The following is an 18,274-nucleotide window of genomic DNA, read 5'->3' as shown; positions in this document are numbered from 1 at the left end:
GGCACGAAGCTCTGAAAACGCCACGAAGCCCGGCCCCACTTCCTTCCCCGGCCGGTCCCGGCTTTTATTAGCCTCCTCGGATCCCACGGGTTTCCTTTCTGAGCGACACGCCTTCTCCCCCAGAGCGGTGAGCCGCCTGGAGACGGTGAGGAGCCGCCGCCAGCCACCGAGGAGGCTGTTCCTGGATCTGCTGGCGACAGACTCATCCTCTTCCTTCCACTCCCACTCCGCCCCCAGGAAAGTCCCCACGTCCTTCCCAGACGCCCCGAAAGGACCGAGGCCTGGGCACGGGAGTCACAGTTTCCCCTGGGGGGCGGGGGGCGGGGGGACACAGGACACAGCTTCCCTATAAAACCCACGGCCGCCCCAGCTCCCAGCAGGCCCAGCTCCGAGCGGAATCCTCCTTCCAGAGCCCCGAGGAGCCACAGGCCCGAAAGCATGGATTGCCGCCAGCCAGGACGGTCCCCTGGGGCCGCCCCCGGAGCACGCGAGGTAACGGGAGCTCCGAGGAGAGCCTTCGTGTGCGGGTGTACACGGTGGTCACGGGTGATGAGGCATGTAGACCTGGGCTCCCGAACGCCGGCCGGGAGCTCGGGGCAGGGAGAAACTGGCTGGCAGCGGGGGAACTGGCCCAGCCCGGCAGGAAATCTGGGTGTGGCCGCAGGAAACCCCGTGGTCCCCGCTCCCCGGGCAGCGCCTGGGCTGCTGGCGGTCAGGCCGCCAGGAACCGGGGGCAGGCCCGCCTCGGAGGAAAACAGGCCCCGACCATTGTGGGGCCCCGGGCCGGCCGCACACACCAACCCCCACCCCCGTGAAGCCCGGCTTCTCCTGTTTCTACCCTCCAAACGCCGCCCATTGTCCTTAGCAACAGGACCCGTGACGTGCCCTGTGGGCCCCGGGACGTGTCGAGAACGTGCGAGGGGCCGGGGGCCGGGGGCCGGGGGCCCGGGAGCCTGTGTTCGGGGCCACGGGGCGGGGCCGGCGGGCCGGGGGCAAGGCTGTCCTCACCCGGCGGGAGCAGATGGCGTCCTCAGCTGCAGGCCCGGCCGACCCCCAGGCAGCGGCATCACCCACCCACCCTGCGGGAGGGCAGGGATTGATGGAGCCTTTTCGGTGTGGGCCACAGAAAGGCTTCTCAGGCCCGCCGAGACACGGGCTCAGAATGCGTTCCGGGGCAAAGGGAAGGGGTGCGAGCCAATCCCTGGGCGGCAGGGGCTCTCCCAGCTCCGGCCCCGTCCCCCTGTGCACCGGGAATGGAGCTTCGGGATGTTAGACGCGTTCGGCTTCAAAACCGCCGACTGGAAATGGTTTTATAAAACTGTTTATTAGGCCCCGTCCCCGTGGCTCAGTGGTTGGGGTTCACCTATGAACCAAGAGGTCACGGTTCAATTCCCGCTCAGGGCACAGGCCCGGGTTGTGGGCTCGATCCCCAGTCGGGGGCGTGCAGGAGGCAGCCGGTCCATGATTCTCTGTCATTGTTGATGTTTCTATCACCCTTCCTTTCCTGTCTGAAGTTAATACAAATATATATATATTCGTGCAAGGGGCTCGGCCCTGGCAGCCCCTCACAGCCCCGCCTCCTCTGGAAGGTCACCTGGACAGCCAATCTGCTGTTCTGTCTAGTTAGCATATTAGCTCTTTATTATATAGGATATACATTGAGTAGCCAGATAATAAGATCTCTGAACACATAAAAATCTGGCCACTCATTGTGTGTGTGTGTGTGTGTGTGTGTGTGTGTGTACATACATATATATAAATTCATGCATGGGTAGAGTCCGGCCAGCCTGGCCAGGGAGAGGGGACATGGGTGATTGGCCGGCCTGCCTGCTGGTCAAACTCCTGATCAAGAGGACAATTTGCATATTAGCCTTTTATTCTATAGGATATACACTGAGTGACCAGAATATTATGTGTTCAGAGACCATCATAATCTGGCCACTGAGTGTGTGTGTGCGTGCGTATAGATAGATAGATAGAGTTATAGATATTAAACCTGCTCATTATGATGCAGAGTTTTGTGTAATGTGTCTAAAATGCGGGGAAAGGAAAGACCCCAGTGGCCTTACTGCACTAGAGCCAGTGGCATGACCGATTCCCTGAGTTGCTTTTCTCCTCTTGGTTTTGAATACAAGTGAGGATAAGAAAAAAAGAAAGGAAAAAAACCTCAAAACTTGCATTTGTGTTATTTTATGATGGGGCTTGTTGAATGCTAACAACTTAAAGACGATACGTTGACGTATTCCAATGAGCTCAGACAACGCTAATGGATGGATCTGCCGTCAGAAATGGTCCTTCTTTTACCATGTGGCCGCAGAGAAATCAATTTTTCAAAAACGCCATGTTGGTGGAAAGATTTAGTCACGAAAAACAGGACTTGGTCTCCTTCCTGTTTTCCCAGCGAGCCTGAGTGCGCGGCCTCCTGCTGAAAGATAAACCGCGCTGAGGACCCACGGGGCAGGGGCCGCCTGGGGGCTTACGGGCCGCCCACGCACACTGAATGGCTTGGGCCTCAGAGGCGCCCGAGGCCGTGGGCGTGTCCATCTCACCTCCGTGCTGACGGTGGGGAGCCGTGGGCCCGGTGTCCCCCGCACCTCTCCGGTCCTCTCCTCCCCCAAAGGGGGTGCCGCGGCCGGAAGAAAGTAGCACCTCCGTTAGGAAAGGCACCGCCCGCAGCCATTCCAGGCACAGAGCGTGCTGGCGAGCAGGGGCCTGTCCCGTGGACGCCGCTGCCCGCCGCTCCCTGGCAGTAGCTGTGTTTTGGGACCATTTCCCCGGTTCCCGGGCTGATCTTGGCCAGGCTTCCATTTCTGTTTCCGCGTGTGACCTGCTGGCCGATCCCGCTCCTAATCTCTCTGCACACACGCACGGGCTTCCTTCCCACCGCCAGCCGGTGGCGGGTCTGTGCACCGCCCGCCCGCCCGCCCGCCCGGCGCGCCTCCCGCAGGCTCGGGGCTGCGCACGCTCTTGCGGTCAGAGGTCCCAGTTCTGATCCTGTGTTTGCACGGGAGCCTAGCAGGAGGAGTGGGCGGAACAGAGCTCAGACCTGACCGGTGTGGCTCCGTGGGTAGAGCGTCGGCCTGGGGACTGAAAGGTCCCAGGTTCAATTCCGGTCAAGGGCACGTGCCTTGGTTGCGGGCACATCCCTGGTGGGGGGTGTGCAGGAGGCAGCTGACCGATGATTCTCTCATCGATGTTTCTGGCTCTCTATCCCTCTCCCTTCCTCTCTGTAAAAAAGAAAAAAAAAAAAATCAATAAAATATTTTTTTAAAACAGAGCTCAGCTCTCCAGCGCTGAGTGACTCAGGCCCGCCCTCCTCTGCCTATACAGTAAAAGGCGGCGTGGACATTGGCAGTCCTGTGAGCCCGGGGGATGCTTCCTGGTTCTGAGCTCACGGCAGAGCAGCCCCGAGGCAGCCACGGCTGTGTGTGCCGCGTGTCCGGGGCCACGTGCTGCCGCCTTCCCCGGTGGGGTGCCCCGTGTCCGTGGAAGGGCCCTGTTGTGTACGCCCCACTCCGAAAGCCCCCGGGCCTTTTCTCGCCCCTGTTTCTCCGCTGCAGGGGCTGCCCACTCCGTCCAGGAGAGGCAGGGGCCTGGCAGGGAGGGCTTGCTGAGGGGCGTGTTTTGGAAGGCAGTCACACTTCCTGAGATGTGGCGGGAAGGCGGGGAGGGACGGCTGGGGTCCCCAGGCGGGCATTGATGTGAACACGTGAGCAGGCGCATCTGTTAATGGAACGAAGCTCTTTGCCCGCCGTTCGGAGGTCCTGCCCGCGGGGACCTGGGGCACCGGGAGGGTGTCCTCGGCCGTGAGGAAGTGGGAAGGCCCCCGCGAAGGCAGAGTACTTCATCTGGTCGGAAACCATGGAAACCCCAGAGCCGCCCCCTCTTCCCGGAGCGCTCAGTGAGAGAGAGACAGGCCGGCCGGGGGCTCACAGCGGAGCGGGATCCACCAGAATCCCCGTCTCCAGCGCCCACGGCTGCTTCCTCCCGGGGCGAAGCCCCCTGGCGTTCCGGGATGCAGTTTCCCGCCGGGGGCGGATTCATTGAATTTTTAATGAGTGATTCACCGCCCAGGGCTGTCTGTTTTTTTGAGCTGAGGATTAAGTCATGTTTCCTGTATTATTTTTTAAATACATTTTTGTCAATTTCAGAGAGGAAGGGAGAGGGAGAGAGAGATAGGAACGTCTGTGATGCACGAAAATCATCCACCGCTGCCTCCCGCACGCCCCACCAGGGGATGGAGCTCACAGCCCAGGCCTGTGCCCTGACGGGGAGTCGAACGTGACCTGGTTCGGGAGCCACCTGAGCGCCCCAGTCCTCTGAGCGTGGGGGCGCGGGGCCATGGGGACATTTCCAGCTCCTGGGAGGCGGCAATGCCAGTCTCCTCCCGTAACCCCCCTGCTCCCCCTGGGGAGCCGGTGCCCCGTCAAACACCCCGAATGTTGCTTTCTATCGAGATGGTTTTGAAAGTTGTGTGATTTTTTACCGTTTTTTCACGTCATGGAGAGCCCGTTCCACTCAGGCGCCGAGCAGTGGCCTCCCCAGCGGCCGCCGGACACAGTCAGTTTCCACGCCGAGTGTGTCCCGCTCCGCCCAGCTGGGGTCTGGTGCACGGCCTCGTTGGACATTCGCCCCCGGGGGCCGACAGTCGCCTTGGCTACAGGAGCTGTTAGCTCATCTCAGGCATCCCCTCCCCTCAGCCCCGCCCCTTGGAGGAGGGAATGGCCATCCGTCCACCCTTCCAGTGACCCGTCCCGCCCAGCCTGGCTCAGGCCCCCGGGATGGTGGGCACGCAGATGGAGAGGTCCATGGGGCAGGAGATGGTGCCAGCCAGAGGCCCACAGGAAGGTGTGGGGGGCGGCAGGGAGGCGGCCTGTTCTATGGGGTGAGCCTGGTAGAAACAACAGGGTCCGCAAAGGAGCGGGGTGAGAGGGAAGGGTGACCACCGGGGATGTGCCCACAACCAAAGTGCATGCCCTTGACCAGAATCGAACCTGGGACCCTGGAGTCCGCAGGCCGATGCTCTATCCACGGAGCCAAACCAGTTCCGGCTGTCTTTTCTTTTTAACCCAGACGCACAGTGGGAGGCCTATGGAATGAGTGTAAGCACCTGTCGGTGTGTGTGCACTGCTCACACGTTAAAAGCGAGGCGGAACTGTGCTGTTGCTTCAGAAACGGTCAGTTCACGGGAACTCCCGGCGTGAGCGCGTTCAGTTCCTCACTCCCAGGCCTCTTACTTTCGCTTTTTGTAAAAAAGCATTTCTCAGGTCATTGGGCATAGTAAGAAACTCCCCGAACGTTACTGGAAGGGCGTGAATGGAGGTATTTTAAGGTGTCTCTTCTGGTGTTAATTCACTGCACCGCTGGCTGGTGGTGCTCGTGACCCATGACCCAGGCAGTCGCCGCCGTTCGATTCCCGGTCAGGGCACAGGCCCGGGTTGCGGGCTTGATCCCAGTGTGGGGTGTGCAGGAGGCAGCCCGTGAAGGCAGCTGATGGATGAGTCTCTCATCCCTGGTGCTTCTCTCCCTCCCTCTCCCTGCTACCCTGAAGTCAATTTTAAAAAATTGCTCTCCACATCGGCTGTGAGTTCCCTGGGAAGACAGCACGGCCAGGTGTTTGTTTTCGGGCAGCACATGGTTCCATGGAAGCGAGTGCCGTGGCTGCCGGGGGACCCAGTGGAAGCCGGCAGTGACGCTGCAGCATCACCACGGCAACGGGGAACGAAGGCCCCCGGGAGCCTAAGAGGGATCGCAGCTCCGGTTGCAGGCGGAGATGGTTTTCGGTGATAGTTTCAGACATTCTCTGGCACCAGGAAATGAACGAGAAGCGGCCTCTTGAGAAAGGAAACGGGTTTGCAGAGTATCATCGGAGTCACTCAGTCCGGGCAGGCGGCACCTGGAGAGGCTGTCGATGGCGGACCCGCCTGGTCTGTGTCCATTCTCCCGGAGGGTGGTGCCCAGGCACCATGGGGCCAGGAGCCGCTCGGACACTCATCCCTGGGACCTGCCGGTGCGCCTTCACAGGAGGCAGGAATGATGGGGAGTGACTGGCACAGCGGCTGCCACTCCCTAGCACCGTCCTTGGCACAAAGCACGTGCCCAGCCCACCGCACTTCACACCCTCAGGGCAGCGTGGACACCGGCGCCTGGGCCGGGGCTGGGATGGAACGGCGGTGAACAAGAAGGCAGGCGTCGCCGCCAGCTGCGCTCCAGGCTGCGGCTGCCAGGGCGTTCCCCCCGGGCTTCCTTTGGGCACACTTGAAGCCGCATCTTTAAAAAAAAAAAAAAAAAAAAAAAAAAAATATATATATATATATATATATATATATATATATATATATATATATATATATATATATATATTATTGATTATTTTACGGAGAGGAAGAGAAATAGAGAGCTAGAAACATCCATCAGCTGCCTCCTGCACAGCCCCCACTGGGGATGTGCCTGTAACCAAGGTACGCGCCCTTGACCGGAATCGAACATGGGACCCTTCGGTCTGCAGGCTGACGCTCTATCCACTGAGCCAAACCGGTTTTGGCAAAACCTTGTCTTTTTTTTGGGGGGGGGGGGGCGTACCCATGTGGTGCCTGCACCGGGAACCACGGCCATGCTGCCACGGTGTTCGACCCGCCGAATGCAAAGTAAAGAAGCTGTTGGCGCCCTCCCGCTCCGCCCGGAGCGAGGGGGACTGGGGAGCGAGGCTGCCGCGGAGCCTGTGTGGGGAGAGCAGGCCTGAGCGGGAACGTGAGGGCACGCTTCCCTGTGTGCTTTAGGAAGCGCCGTGGGGAAAAAGGAAACAGATATTTTTGATATGAGACTTCCACACTTCCAAGCAGCCGCACGCCAGAAATAGAACGGCTCCTTCTGCTGAGTAGAAAAAGCCGGAATAGAAGACTTTCATCTTATATGGATACGTATTTATTATTGATGTCAGAGAGGAAGGGAGAGGGAGTGAGTGGTAGAATCATAAATGACGAGAGAGACTCACGGATCCGTTGCCTCCTGCACGCCCCCTACTGGGGATCAAACCCCTAACCTGCACAGGTGCCCTGACTGGGAATCGAACCCTGACCTCCTGGTTCATAGGTTGACACTCAACCACTGAGCCACGAGGGCCGGGCAGAAGAATTTTATCTTTAAAGCCCGTTTGGGGACAGGCACTAATAATAGGTGTCCTTCGTTTTTTTCAATTCAGCTTACGTTTCAACTTCGCTTTGCCTTGAAAGCTTCTTTAGAAAATGCAACATTAACCACCAGTAATATTTGAAGACAAACACGGGGCCCAGGGGAGTCAGGGTTGTGGGTGCTGGGGGCTCCCCTCCTGTCCTTCCCCCCTCCCCCCCGGCCCAGGGCGCCGGGTTCTGATTGCCCCGCTGGGATGCTGGCAGCAATGGCCAGGGACCCACCTGCATGGCTCCCAGGACCCGGACTGGATCCTATGCCTCCTTTCTCACAGGTTTATTTAGAATTTAAAAAAAAAAAGTCCCGCTCTCCCTGGTTTGGCTCAGTAGATAGAGCATCAACCTGTGGACTGAAGGCCCCGGGTCGATTCCAGTCCAGGGCACGTGCCCGGGCTGTGGGCTCCATCCCCAGTAAGGAGCGAGCAGGAAGCCGCCAATCGATGATTCTCTCTCATCATTGATGTTTCTCTCTTTACCTCTCCCTCTCAAATCAATAAAAAAATACTTTTTTAAAAAGTCACTCCACCTCTGGGAATCATAAATTTCCGTTGAGTATGCATTTCAGCTAGAAATGAGTGATCTGATTTAAAAAAAAGAGAGAGAGAAAAGAAATGAGTGATCTGTCCAATCACTCTGCCCCGGTGCTGGGTCTGGCGTGTGAGGGCATCGCCTGAGGGCGGGCAGCTGCCGGCCTGGGAGGGGGTGACGCAGGAAACGCACAGGAATGACGTATTGCCTCCCATGTGGCCGTCTCACCCGCCCGGGGACTGTGCTGGGCACGGGTTTGTTAATCAGCTTAACAATAACCCACAACCTTCGGACCAACTTGGGCACGGGTTTGAAGGAGTTGGTCACCTAGAGGCTCCCCGAAAGCCGCGCTCTGGGGGTGTGCATGGATGCAGAGTACCGACACGAAGGGAGACTTCCAGAATGTTCCTTCCGTCGCTGGATTAGGTTGTGAGAAAAGTGCATTTTCCAAAGGCTTTTCAACGCTCCCATCTCGTGCTGCGCCTCACTGAGCACGCGGGCGGGACACGGCGGTCCGCTCTGTCGGCTTTGTGTGTGCATTACCCCACCCGCCGGCCACGTCCAGGTGGGAGGTGGGTTGGCGGTTTTGTGCAGGTGACTTAGGCTGGCTCATGTCTTCCTCTTCTTAAGTTGCGATTTAACGTGTAAGTACTTTTTCTTTCGCTTAAAATACAATAACTAAGGCAGCCGGTTTGGCTCAGCGGTAGAGCGTCGGTCTGCGGACTGAAAGGTCCCAGGTTCGATTCCGGTCAGGGGCATGTACGTTGGTTGCGGGCACATCCCCGGTAGAGGCAGATGGTCGATGTTTCTCTCTCATTGACATTTCTAGCTCTCTATCTCTCTCCCTTCCTCTCTGTAAAAAATCAATAAAATATATTTAAAAAAAAAAATACAATAACTAAAAGTCCCTTTTTCTTATTCTCACTCAAGGATATTTTTCCCCATTGATTTTTAGTTTGTATTTTCTTAGATGGAGTGGAGGGGAGGAAGGAGGGGGAAGAGAGAGAAAGAGAAACATCGATGTGAGAGAGACAGATCCATTAGTTGCCTCCCGAACACGCACCCCGACTGGGGCCAGGGATTAAGCCAGCAACTGAGGCCTGTGCCCTTGACTGGGAATTGAACCTGAGACCCTTCGGTCCTCGGGCTGATGATCTAATCCAGCGGTCGGCAAACTCACGAGTCCACAGAGCCAAATAGCAACAGTAAAACGATTGACATTTCTTGGGAGAGCCACATTTTTTTAAACTTCAGCTTCTTCTAATGCCACTGCTTCAACACAGACTCGCCCAGGCCGTGGTATTTTGTGGAAGAGCCACACGCAAGGGGCCAAAGAGCCGCATGTGGCTTGAGAGCCACAGTTTGCCAACCACGGGTCTAGCCATTGAGCTAACTAAATGTCCTTGAATCAAAGAGATCGTGCTCAACGTTTTTCCCCGTGCATCTCTCACCTCATCCGGAGATTCTCCGGGCGTTTGGGAAGCGTGTGCAGGCGGGCTGGCTCGGCGAGCAGCCGCCGTGGCCCCCGGACGGGAGGCTCGCCCTGCTTTCCTGCTTTCTCCTTTCTCTCCCGAGCTGCTGCCGGGCTTGAGGCTGTCACACGGACCAGCCGTGTTCTCGGAGAATGTGTGTGTGCGCGTTCAGATCGCTTGTCCGTGGCTCATCTGCGACGCGGTGAACCCAGAGGAAGCTCCCCGTCCGTATCTTGTTTCTGGGGCCGACGGTGGGGAGAAACGTGAGCCCGCGTTAGAAAAGGGGGTTTCTGTCAGCTCACCGCCCCAGAGGCTCGGCTGTGGTCAGACCCCTGGTCTGGGCGGTGCCGGTGCCCCGGGCAGGAAGCCTGGCCACTCGGAGCAGCTGGAAGGGGCGTGTGGGTTTGGCCCAGACAGCCGCAGAGGTCTGGAGTTCACCTCCGTGTTTGCTTGGTGTGTTCTCCTGAAAGCTGAGGCTCTGCTGTTAGGAAAGCTCTGGGGACACGTCGTCCGTTTGCGTGTCGTATGCACGGGCTCCGGGGGGACGTGGGAGCCCGGGAGGCTGGTCTGCGGCTGTGGTCTCTCCCTGCGCGGCCGGGCGGGGCGGGGCGGGGCGGGGCTGGGGATCGGGAGAAGGTCCTGGGGAGCAGCTTGGAGCCTCCTCGTGTGTAATTCAATTCCCACCCTGCAGAGCGCCGTCTGGGCAGCTCAAATGTCACTGGATCTCACAGATTTTAAGTCCTCGCACTGTCTCTCAGTGTCTTCTTGCCATTTCCTCTCTGGGGGCTCCCGCGTCTGTGCATCAGGCCCCAAATCCTGGTCCCGCTCCGCTGAGGAGCCGCCCTGGTGATGGAGGCAAGCTGAGGACGGGCCTTCTGTGTCCGGCCCCCGGTGCTCCCAGGCAGGGCCGGGGCGGGAGGTGAGGGGGACGGAAGGGGGCGGGTGAGGCCCTGGGGAGACCGCCTGGGAACGCCCTTAGAGCGAGGAGGGCCCGCAGAAGCTGGGAGAGGCGCCCCCTGTTCGCGGAGCAGCAGGAGGCAGCCTGGTCCTCACCTGAGGGAAGGAGTCCTATAGAGCCGCACAGGATCCGGGCTGAGGGGCTGTGGCTTCAGCCCATCCCCTCTCCTGCCCGGGCGCCAGCACCTTCACAGAGGAGCTGGTCCCTCCTCCCGAGGGCGTCCAGGCCGTGCCCCGGCGGCCATGCTCCCAACCCCGGAGCGGGTGTGTCCTGGAAGGGGACTGGATGTTCCATCCGGACTGTCCCCGCTGGTTTGTTTGTGGTGTGGCCTCCGGTGCCGCGGGGAGCAGGGGCAGCAGGGGCGGCAGGGGGAGCAGGGCAGAGGGCCCTCCCGGGAGCTGGGCGGGACGGTGTTTCCCGGAAGCTGGGATAAAGACGGCCACCTGGGAGCTCCCCAGGGACCCTATAGGAGAGGTGCCTCAGGAGAGTGAGGATGGGGTCCCGCCCTGAACTCCAGGGACCCCAGGATGGAGACTGTGCGGGAAGGGAGGGGGACAGTGGGGGGTTGGCAGGGAAGTGGGTGATGCTTGAACCTGGATGTAGGAGGTGGTGCCTGCACCTGCTCATCTGTCTTCCCAGCTCCTGGCACCCCGCCTGGCACCCTGCCTGGCACATGGCAGGTGGTCAGGCTGTTGCTTCTGAATACGTGGTATGAACCAACGGATGACATGACATCAACTCCTTTTGTAATGTTTGTGGACAATATGTTGTTTTTTTTTAATATTTGTATTGACTTCAGAGCGGAAGGGAGTTAGGGCTGTGAAGGTCTTGGCAGCCAGGAGGAGCGGGGCCTGTCGTCCCAGAGCCCCGTCTGTGGTCCTCCTGAGGGGCTCTCTCGCTGCGGAGGGAAAATCACATCCAGCGTCTGAGCCGTGCTCAGGAGGACAACCCAGTGGCGCGTAGGGCACGCCCCGTGTTGTGCAGCTACTGTCTTGACACGTTCCTCATCCCGAAGGAACACCCTGTACCCGGTAAGCAGTCCCCGTCCCCCCCCCCCCCCCCGCACCCCTCTGCTCCTGTCCCTGTTGACTTACATGAGCGGGATGTGCCCCAGCGGTGACTCAGACGGCACAGGGGCGCTGGCTCTGGCTCTCTCACCGGCAGTGCGTGTGAGGCCGGGCCGTGTGCGGCACGTGCGACGCTCCCTTCTCTGCACAGCTGAGCAGCACCGGTGTCTGCATCGACCACGTTTCGAGGGCTGGCAGCGCATCGGCCGCTGGCGTTCGGTGGTTTTCTGCCTCTGGACTCCGGTGAGCAGTGCTGCTGCGGGCATCCGCGCACAGGTCTGTGTTTCAGTGCCTGGTTTCAGTTCTGCTGGGCCCGTACCTGAGAGTGAGGGGACAGCTCATGGTGATTTTAATTCGCATCTCTCTGGCGACGAGTGGTGTGGAGCATCTTTTTGGACGTCTGTGGGCCGTCGGGATGTCTTCCTTGGAGAAGTCTCAGTTCGGGTTCTTTGCCCATTTGTGATAAAAACTCTCAGCAAAGTAAGAACAGAGGGGACATACCTCAATATTGTAAAGCCACATGTGACAAACCCACAGCCAACGCCCTACTCCATGGGCAAACGCCAAAGGTGTTTTCCTTAAGATCAAGAACAAGACAGGGATGTCTGCTTTCACTGCTCTTATTCAACGCTGGAGGCTCGGTGCACAAAATTCATGCATGGGAGGACGGGGAGGGTGTCCCTCAGCCCTGCCTACATCGTCTCCAATCTGGGACCCCTCAAGGGATGACATCCCTCTCACAATCCAAAGCTGTGGCTCCCAATCACGCGCCTGCCTGCCTGCCTGCCTGATTGCCCTTAATTGCTTCTGCCTGCCATCCATATCACCCCCTAACCACTCCCCTGCTAGTCTGATTAATGCCTAACTGCTCCCCTGCCACCCCGATTGCCTCAACTGCCCTCCCCTCCTGGCTTGATTGCCCCCAACTGCCCTCCCCTTCAGGCCTGGTCATCCCTAATTGCCCTCCTTTGCCAGCCTGGTCAACCTTAACTTCCCTCCCCTGCTAGCCATCTTGTGGCAGCCATCTTGAGTCCACATGGGGGCAGCCAACTTTGACCACTTGGGGGCAGCCATATTGTGTGTTGAAGTGATGGTCAATTTGCATATTACCCTTTTATTAGATAGGATAGTACTGCAAGTTCTAGCCACAGCAGTCAGACAAGAAGAAGAAATAAAAGGCATCCAAATTGGAAAGGAGGATATAAAACTGTCTTTATTTGCAGAAGACATGATACTATACATAGAGAACCTTAAAGACTCCACCAAAATCTACTAGAACTGATAAATGAATTCAGTAAAGTGGCAGGATACAAAATTAATATTCAGAAATCAGTGGCCTTTTTTTTTTTTGAAGTGTTTTTTTTATTTTATGTACAAAGAGATAGCATTGTCGTAAGGTAGAGAGATGTCTTCAATGACCCATTCACAGAAGTTCCCTTAGTCCAACTTAATGAAGCCGATGTCCTTCGCGTACTGGCGGAAACACTGGCGGCACATGTTGAGGCCGTACTTTCGGATCAGGCCGTGGCGGTTGGAGCAGACGCGGCAAGAGCGAGAGCCCTGCCGAATTTCCTCCGGTGGCTCCAGTGGAGTTGCTGGTGACCCATCTTGCTCACTCGGTAGCAACGAGGCAAAAGGCATCAGTGGCCTTTTTATATACCAATAATGAACTATCCAAAAAGGAAACTAAGAAAATAATCCCACTTATAATTGCAGCAACAACAAAAAAAGGTATCTAGGAATAAATTTAAGGATGTAAAAGACTTGCACTTGGAAAATTATAGGATGGTGCAGAAAGAAACTGAGGCAATACAAGTAAGTGGAAGCATATACCGTGTTCATGGATAGGAAGAATTAACATCATAAAAACATCCACACTACCTAAAGCAGTCTATAGATTCAATGAGATCCCTATTAAAATGGCAGCGGAATATGTCATAACTAGAACAAATACATACTCCAAACATTTATATTGAACTACAAAAGACCCCAAATATAGCAGTCTTGAGTAAAAAGAACAAGGTTGGCAAAATCCTGCTACTTGATATCAAACTATACTACAAGGCCACAGGAATCAAAACAGCATGGGCATACAAGCAAGTACAGAGATCAATGGGACAAAATGGAGAGCCCAGAAATAAACACTTACCTCCATGGTCAAGGGAGGCAAGAACGTACAATGGGATAAAGACAGTCTATTCCAGCCTAAACCGGTTTGGCTCAGTGGTAGAGCTTCGGTCTGCGGACTGAAGGGTCCCAGGTTCGATTCCGGTCAAGAGCATGTACGTTGGTTGCAGGCACATCCCCGTTAGGGGGTGTGCAAGAGGCAGCTGGTCGATGTTTCTCTCTCATCGACGTTTCTAGCTCTCTATCCCTCTCCCTTCCTCTCTGTAAAAAATCAATAAAATATATTTAAAAAAAAAAAAAAAAGACAGTCTATTCCATAAACGGTGTTGGAAAAATTGGACAGACACTTGCAAAACAATGAAACCAGACCACCTACTTTACACAAGAGGAAACTCCACATGGACCAAAGACTGAAACCACGACACCATACAAATCCTGGCAGGAAACATCGGCAGCACAACCTCCGACGTTTCTCACATGGGTTGGTTTTTTTTTCTGCTCTGTCTCCGCGGGCAAGAGAAACAAAAGGGGGAAATAAACAAATGGGACTACACCAAGCGGAGGAGCTTCTGCACAGCCCAGGAAACCATCCACAGCACGAGAAGACGACCCAGTGCGTGGGAGGAAATACTCGCCAGCGACACCGCTTTCTGCTTTCGGGAGGGCGTCCTCTGGCGCACAAACGCCTGTCAGGTTTGGGTGGACCCTGAGCCACGCGGGGAAGGCAGGCGCCTCCCGAATCCTCCTCCGCCAGCCCTCCTCGCCCTCACGGGAGGCCCTCGGCGTGCCCCTGGCACGTCGGCACGGCTCAGCGTTCGCTCAGGCAGCTTTTTAGCAGACGTTAGCCCACGAGCTTTGCACAGGCCCGGTGTTGAGCAAGAATTTCAAAATTCACCTTCCCCATCTTCACTGAGCTGATGGTCAGGGCTGTCTCTCTGTGTGGCTAGTGATGTCAGGGTCATCTCTCTACATGGCTGGTGATGCTGGCTTTCCCATTTTACCCTAAGGAGAGAGTGTCCTTTTAAATACTACACGCGCGATTGAATGTTTTAGCGAAATGAGTGAACGACGTTTCAGAGCCGGTGAAGGTGGTCAGAAGATACTGGAATGTGAGAACTCGCTGGAGGCCCCGGGCCCCCTGAGCAGGGCCGCGGAGCGGGTGTTGGGAGGTGCTGGGCAGGCCGGCTCGATGGAGCAACGGGGCGGCCGTTGGTGAGTCCTGGGTGTGTCCCGGGAGCTGTACTGGGCCCCGAGAGACTGGGCGAAGACCTGACAGAGGAGTGGAAGGTGTCTGAGAGAGGAATGTGGGGACGTGGTGGCCGATGGGTGTGGGACCTGCGGAGAGAGAAGGTCCCACCGGACCCCGTAGTCAACGAAGGGGAAGACGGGCAGGCGGGGGACGCAGGCCTCCTAGAGATTTCGCCACACCTGTCTTAGCTCAGCATCCGGAACCGTTTCCTGTGGCCGCTCCAGCCACGAGGACCGCCTCGGGGCCTCAAACCACAGGCGATCATCCTCCGCCTCTGGGAGGCTGGAGGTCGGAGGTCAGGGCGTCTGCGTCTCTGCACAGCGTCCTGGGAAGACCCGGCGTCCTTCCTCCCGGAGGCTCTCCTTTATTCACACAGAGCTCGTCACTCCCCGCCCGAGGGCCACCGCAGGTCTGCGCGTCTTCCCCGCCAAGCCGTCCTCGGCCACACCGGCTGGGCGTCCCACAAGGTTACCCCATTCTGACCCCGTCTCCCTGGGGAGAGCCTCCGGCCCCACAAGGTGAGGTCTCAGCCCCACAAGACGGCCCGCCCACTTCAGACGCCAATCCCACACCCAGCCGGTCTCTGTGCTTTGACTGATGGCTGTCCACCTGAGGTTCCCACAATCCCCCTCGAGTACCCTGCACCAGCTGGCAGGGCTCACAGGACTCAGAGGAACCCTGGGAGAACAGAAGGATGTGATGACGGACACGGACGGTGGCCAGAGAGAGATGCATGTGCATCTGGAGGGCGGGGATGGAAGATGGGGGGGTTACTCAAAGCCCCTCACCCGGGAGCCACCGGGAGCCTCCTCATTGGAACAAACACTCCGCTCAGCCAGCGCGTTACAAGGGTTTCAGGAACTGGGGTCAAAGGCCAAACGTTAAAACAAACGGTGCCCTTAGCGCTCTCATCGCTTAGGAAATTCCAGGGGTTTGGGTGCTCTGCGCCAGGAACGGGGAAGAAGGTCAGGTAGATACTTTCGGGGTTTTGTTGCTGTTGTTAATCCCCACCTGAGGGTGTTTTTCCATTGGTTTGTAGAGAGAGAGAAGCATCCATGTGAGAGAGACACATCAGTTGATTGCCTCCTTCACACGCCCCGAACAGGGCCAGGGATTAAGCCTGCGACTGAGCTACGTGACCTTGACTGGAATTGAACCCGTGACCTTGAGTCCGTGGGCCGACTCTCTATCCACTGAACCACACCGGCCGGTGGGCCCTCAGTCACAGCGTCCCACGTGGCCCTCTTGCCTCGTAAGGGCACCAGGCGTTGCATCGAGGTCCTGCCTGGTCCAGGAACCTCGTGTTGACAGCTACCCCTGCGAGAACCCGTGAGCAGGTCGCCTTGTAAGGTCCCGGGTGGACTTGAACTTGGGGCGGCACGTTCAGCCCCGTTCAGCATCCGTGGCAGTTGGCTGGCCTTCCCTTTCCACCGAAGGCCTTCGGGGTAGCAAGGACACTGGTGGATCTCCCGAGACCACACCTGGCCCACCCACCTCCTCTCTGGAGTCTGACCTCCGCTGGAGTCTGCGCCCCCTGGATCCCAGGCCACCGTGGCACAGACGTAGGAGAGCCTGGGAAGTCAGAGCATAGAAATGAAGTGAACTGAGGTGAAAGTGAGAGCACGAGGACGATGTGCGTGATTACCACAAGGCGCCTCTCGGGGACTGACCCGCCTTTGACTTGAAAAGCCTCTGCTCCTGAGCGCTGAGCCGCGGACACAGGAGCCGCTGTCTCTGAAGCCTGCAGGCAGTCGAGCTGCACTTGGAACTCCCTGCCCGGAGTCGGAGTCGGAGCCGGGAGGCACCTGCCCTTCCCTGGCGTTTTCGGGCTCGGCGGCCGCCGTCCAGCAGGGAGGTCAGCAGTCACCGGGGCGGTGAAAGGAGGGAGAAAGCCGACACCGGAGACGGTGCCCGGACCACAAAGCGTTCTTTCAGCGGGAAGGGGCTCTCCTGCCCGCTCCCTCCCCGCTCCCCCTCCCTCCTCCCTCCTCCCTCCTCCCTCCTCCCTCCTCCCTCCTCCTTCCTCCCCTTCCCTCCTCCCCCCTCCCTTCTCCCCCTCCCCCTCCCTCCTCCCTCCTCCCTCCTCCCCCTTCCTCCTCCCTCCTCCCCCTCCCTCCTCCCCCTCCCTCCTTCCTCCTCCCTCCTCCTCCTCCCTCCTCCTTCCTCCTCCTCCTCCTCCTCCTCCTCCTCGCTGTCCTCGGTTTCAGACACAGGAGGCTCTTAGCCCTGAGGGATTCAGAGAGGGACGCAGCTCCGAGGCCTTACAGCCCCTTCCTGCCCTGAACGTTTCTGAACAGAATGGAAACTTCAGACGCATACGGCCTAGTCCCCTTGTTCTTACCTGACGTCCCAGCCGGCCTGACAGTCCTCTCCTTGGAGGTTTCTTATCTTCCTTCCTTTCTTGTTTTTCTTAGAACTGGGAATTCTCGAAGGCCACAGTTCTGTGACTGTTGATAGATATTGAGGAGATGCAGTAGGGAGATCTGGGGGAGATGAGAGAGCAACCCAAGGACTTGTATGCATGCATATAAGTACAACCAATGACACAAAACTCTGGGGAGGGAGGGCATGTATGGGAGGGGGCAATGATAAGATATGTACACAGATAATAATTTAATTTTAAAAAATAAAACAAATGAAATTAAATAAAAGTAAATTTTAAAAAAATATTGAGGAGATGCAGAGGTGTGTGCAGAGGAACCGGGGCGTTTGGGGGAAATGCTGAGGGCGGGGGGGGCGGAGAGAAAGCTCAAGGCAGCCCTTTCTGGCAAAGCTTCCGTCCGGCCAGCCGGCCGTCCGCGCGGTGGACAACTGTTTACTGGACACTCAGTCTGTGATACGGGGTGCCTCCCAGGTGAGACCGCGTTCACACGGGGAATCCAAGCCCCAGAATGCTGACGTCTGTGCGTGCCCACGCAGGGCGTGGAGGTCTTTGGGGAGGAGGCGGGGTAAATAAATGTTTTCAGTACGTTTTTGGAATTTACGAAGTTGTGTCCCTTCGTCCAAAAATGATACGTTACCCAGTTTAGACAGAGTCCCGTGTTCGCCACGTTTGTCTCACCGCGTCTCAGACCCACCCCCGGGTCTGAGCCCAGACGCTGCCATTTTGCCAGCGGCGCGGCCCTGGGCAGGGAGGTGACGGCTCTGATCCTCCAGCTCCCTGCAGGAAGGCAGGCGGGGAGGGCCTGGGCCAGTCCCGGAGGCTGTGGGAGGTGAGGGCCGCTGTGTGTGTGAAAGGGGTGGGCCAGCGGCCACGGCCACGGCCACGGCCAGTGTCTGCGATTTTCCTGTGACGATCAGCTCGCCTGCTTCTCGGAATCAGGGTGCGGGTTCCGCCTCGGTACCGCACCCCTCCCTGGGGGAGCCCCGGAGTCCCAGGGCCGCCTCGGGAGGAAGGGAGAAAGCTAGCGGCTCTTAGCAGAAGTCCAGGAGCCACAGGTAACGCTCCGTGTTAAGGGTGTTAAGGCCTCAAAACGCAGCTCTCCATCTCGGAACCACCTGGGCCCGTGGCCTCTGTCCCTGCTGCCCGCGGTTCTGGAGGGGCTGGCAGCCCTCAGCCACCAGCCAGGCTGGCGGGATGCGAGGCCCCTCCCCTGGTCTCCGAGTGGGGAGGTGCCACCTGCTGGTCGTTCCAGCTCCTGCAGGCCGAGGCCATCCCCTGGGCGCTCTGCCCTGGCACCTGCCCG

General features: G+C 57.9%; 1 protein-coding gene and 1 pseudogene across 2 annotated transcripts in view; one reads left to right on the top strand and one right to left on the bottom strand.

The window, feature by feature from the left end:
* The first annotated feature begins 347 nt into the window (after positions 1 to 347).
* PTPRE (protein tyrosine phosphatase receptor type E) overlaps positions 348 to 18,274 on the top strand; it is a 52,673-nt gene continuing 34,746 nt past the window's right edge. The window contains exon 1 of one of the 2 annotated variants that reach the window (XM_036439321.2): positions 348 to 492. The gene's annotated coding sequence lies outside the window, so the exon portion shown is untranslated. The remainder of the gene's footprint in view (positions 493 to 18,274) is intronic. The other variant, XM_036439320.2, reaches the window with a different exon arrangement.
* Positions 12,606 to 12,843, bottom strand: LOC118719587 (annotated as a pseudogene).

This window comes from Pipistrellus kuhlii, unplaced genomic scaffold, assembly GCF_014108245.1.
Source record: "Pipistrellus kuhlii isolate mPipKuh1 unplaced genomic scaffold, mPipKuh1.p scaffold_m20_p_15, whole genome shotgun sequence".
In the NCBI taxonomy this organism is placed as follows: Eukaryota; Metazoa; Chordata; class Mammalia; order Chiroptera; family Vespertilionidae; genus Pipistrellus; species Pipistrellus kuhlii.
This window is presented reverse-complemented; position numbering and strand designations above follow the sequence as displayed.